The following is a 3,772-nucleotide window of genomic DNA, read 5'->3' as shown; positions in this document are numbered from 1 at the left end:
CAACATCCAGCCAGGTTGATCAACTTCTATCTTCTCTGTAACCGAACTTGATTAAAAAGAAAGTTCTTACCAATAACAGTTCGGCAGAAATTTGTTCGCATAATCAGTATTTTTATGTAACTTCCAAAAAATAGAATAGTTGAGATCTAATATGTCCATCATGCCATGAGTTCATTGGTCAGAAGATAAGTACCCATTGTGTAAATTGGATTTTTTTAACTGTTGGAAGGTTTCAATGATGACATGTTCAGAGGAATTTAATTAGCAGTGCACAAATCACTGCGGTACATCTACCATGTCACATTCATTTAACATTAGTATGCATAAAGAGTAGTAGTTCAAGCTTCAATTGAAGGGAAACTAATAGTACAAACACAATGAGTACTGAATTATCGAGTTCATGAACTCCTTCCAAGTTTCAACTACAAAGATATATGACAGAAGATTTGCAAACTAACAATATTGTCAATAAAATAGTTGCTTATGTGCAGGTTGCAGATAATGGAGGGAGCACTTGTCCTCCAACTTCAACATGGCTGATCTCTAACCAGACAAAGCCAATGCTGCTCATGCTTCGGTGAAGAAAGTTCTCTTACATCTGGGACAGAGGTACGGCTAGGAGCTTGAGGTTCGTTGGCACGATGAACTCGCAAGACATTGGCAGCCTAACCAACAAGAACTTTATGCCTTCCTTGACAGATACAAAGTTCAATCGGCCATGGTTAGACTTACATTTGGGGACGTAATGGACGAGAGGAAAAATTATAGTAGACAACATAATGCAGGATGGAGAAAATGCTCGCCTTTGGTGCACAAGCGTTTGGAGGCAGATATGGAAACGGCGTGGCCTCGAAGTTGGATCATCGCTTACACAGTGTTGCTTTGCTGATTTTTGCGTTGGAGAAGCCTAGGAAAGTAGCCGAGCGGGAGGTGCCCTATGTGGGGACTGGTGAACGAGTCCTAGCCACCCGAGCAGATTGCCCGCATCGCGTCGTGGAGCACCACGAGGAGCTCGCCGGCCAAGACAGCCGCGTCAAATTTGATGATCTCGGCATTTCTCTCTATTCATCTTCTCTTCTATCTTTCTTCTTCTCTTGTTGCTGTTTCGTTGAGTAGCAGATATTGCGAGACCAAGGTAGATCCGACATCTTGGAAATAGATTATTATCATCTACTTCTAGTGGCTGGTACTGGAAATAATTTCAAATCCGGTAAGAATGCTGCCTCATTCAGCGCATGATGCTACTGTTCTTCAAACTTTGGAATCATAGTTGAACAGTACAAGAAAAGACTTCAGAGATTAAGCGAACAATAAATTCATCTAGAACACAAAAATACGTGCCTCAGAGAAAGCTGCAAAGATCCTCCCATTCTCCCGCAACGACAACATCCTTCACCACCACATCCTCACTGGTCTGCAATCGCAATCGACAGTGCAAATTCCACACGCACCTGAATAAATAAAATAATCCAAAGATACAAAATGATTGACACAAGACCAGCGCATACACAAATGCTTACAGTAGAATAATAGGAACTTAGGAGATCTTTGATTTGACAACTGAGTCATCTCATCCTTTCTTTTTGTTCTACAATTTCAAACAATGTGTATCAACATGGGGTATTTATCTTTGAGATGACAACTGGAAGCAATTAAGTTAATAGAAAGCTGTGAACCCCAACAACACGAATGGTCAAATGTATTCTACATGCATCATTTTTTAATGTTATAATGCTACATATCTAAGAAGATAACTAATTAGTAGAAAAGATAGACTGTAGCAGTCAAGTTCGACTATGAGGAAAAATAACAAACATGCATCTACCTACTTGTTCTAAGTACCTACCATGCGATCGAAGAAGTGTGATGCGGCAGGCTTAGTGAGCGTGAGGTGTTGAGAACGGCGAGCGCCTAAGAAATGCCTGCCTTTCCTCCATCAGGTCATGGTTTGGACAACGGCGGCGTCAGCGTCGGGGCGGCGCCCATCCACGTTCCCTTCCTGCACCGAGTACGTGGGCATGGGCTATTGCGAAAGCGACGGAACCTGCAGGTGGAGATGGCGTCGCGCTCCTGCAACGACGAGCAACTCCGTGAAAATTGTCTGGGGCGGCGGTGGCAGAATATTGGGGGTGAGATGGAGGCGATGAGGTCGCCTTCGGGGCGGGGCATGATTTTCTGGCGGTGTGAGCGGGTATGGCTGGGCCAGGGCAACAGCGCATTGGCCAAGAGGTGAGCGCGAGCGAGCGATCGGAGGAATGGATGAAGCGACGAAACTGAACGACGGAGTGGCGGAAAACGGAACAATCTTCTCCTTGTTAGGTAATAGAGATAGAGACAGATATTATAGTTGTGGAAGGTTTTAACAGATCAATCATCGACTTTGCAATCCAGAAAATAAACTAAAGCGCATCAAAGATCAATCACAGATAGATGAAGCAAAATTGTAACCTAGAGGCCGAAGCAAAAGGATCAATTGAACAAGTGCACGAATTCCTAATCTAATGATCTATGAATTCCTGCATGTAGAATCTCTAGCCGCTTCTTGTCCCTGAAGTCCCTGGAGGAATCATTGGCAACATGCAAAATTAACAACGCTCGATTCCAAATTGATTCATATAGCTTCTGTAACTAACGATTTCTACAAGAACACGGGGAGTAGTGGGTACCTGAACGAGAGGGAAAAGAAAGTTTTGCGGCGGCGGTCGTCGGGGCCGTTGAGCGTCCAGTCCTCGCTTGGATGACCTGCAGAAGGTGAGGTCCTTGAGGAAGACGGGGATAATAGGCTTTATTGAGCAGTCGAAGAACTTGGGATAGGTCATCTACCGCCGATCCACGGTCCAGCCGCTCCACCTGCCCGCCAACTTCACCGGACAGCCGCTTGCCATCAATCTGGTCCGGCGAGGAAGTGCGAGACTGAGTTATTCGACTGCTCAATGATGCATCCGCGAGAGAGAAGGTGCCCGGAGGAAGGGGCCGCGGCCAAGTTCACCCCCTTCGCCCACCATGGTTTGCTCCAGCAGTCCAGCTTACCGGAGAAGATGAGAAAATAGCGTGTCGCTCCTATTCTTGTCGGTATTATTGGCCGGGGATAGCGTTCCAATTATTTTGAAGATAACTTTGCTGCGGGAAAATAAGGAAAAATATATTCTGATTGATATGGAAAAAAAGAAAGCGGCGATTGTGTCCATAAATTGTTTTCGCCAGCAGTGGGTACCATAGGACGGTTTAGATGAGCCACACATTAATTTGACGGTCGTGATTTCTCCAATCTTTGACATCAAACATTTTTGACGACGTACCAACTCGAATATAATAGTAAAGATACTTTCTTTTAGGGGACTCTTTGTATACTTTTTTTTGTTTTGTTTGGACGGTAGAGTAATGGAAAACGCTGCCGAACCCCCGGGGGAACAGCTCTCTGATCCTCCTGGTCGCGCGCACGACACGTGGCTTGTGTGGACCATCTCAGCCTTATCTTTTCAGCATCTCCTTCCTCGCGAGAGAAGTATCACGAGGATTTTTTCGTCCTTGCTGAAGCATTCGCCGCCTCCTCCCGCCGTCCTTTGCCGGAGCGCTGGCCCGAGCAGTAGCTCCGCCTCCTCGCGCCGTCCTTTGCCGGAGCGCTGGACCGAGCCGCAGCTCCGCCTCCTCGTGCCGCCCGCGTCGCAGCTCCGCCTTCTCGCCCCGCCCCGCTTGCATATCTGCCGCCGCCGCGCGTCACCCCGCGGAGCACAATCGTCGCGCGCTTCCGCCGGTGCTGCGCCTCCTCCCG

At 46.9% G+C, this 3,772-nt stretch overlaps 1 long non-coding RNA gene across 2 annotated transcripts; it reads right to left on the bottom strand.

The window, feature by feature from the left end:
- Positions 1-349: 349 nt before the first annotated feature.
- Positions 350-3,078, bottom strand: LOC127343302 (uncharacterized). 2 transcript variants are annotated; one of them, XR_011751871.1, is made up of 5 exons: positions 2,824-3,078; positions 2,667-2,742; positions 1,847-2,557; positions 1,342-1,451; positions 350-1,189 (listed from the first exon to the last, which is right to left on the bottom strand). It is a non-coding gene; the product is annotated as an uncharacterized lncRNA (long non-coding RNA). The 2 variants fall into 2 exon arrangements; XR_007877158.2 differs by having other exon boundaries at positions 350-1,451; positions 2,824-3,077.
- Between the last annotated feature and the right edge of the window lie 694 nt (positions 3,079-3,772).

The sequence above is a fragment of the Lolium perenne genome, chromosome 1 (genome assembly GCF_019359855.2).
Source record: "Lolium perenne isolate Kyuss_39 chromosome 1, Kyuss_2.0, whole genome shotgun sequence".
Taxonomy (NCBI): domain Eukaryota; kingdom Viridiplantae; phylum Streptophyta; class Magnoliopsida; order Poales; family Poaceae; genus Lolium; species Lolium perenne.
The sequence above is the reverse complement of the archived record's forward strand: the minus strand, read 5'-3'. Positions and strand labels throughout refer to the sequence as shown.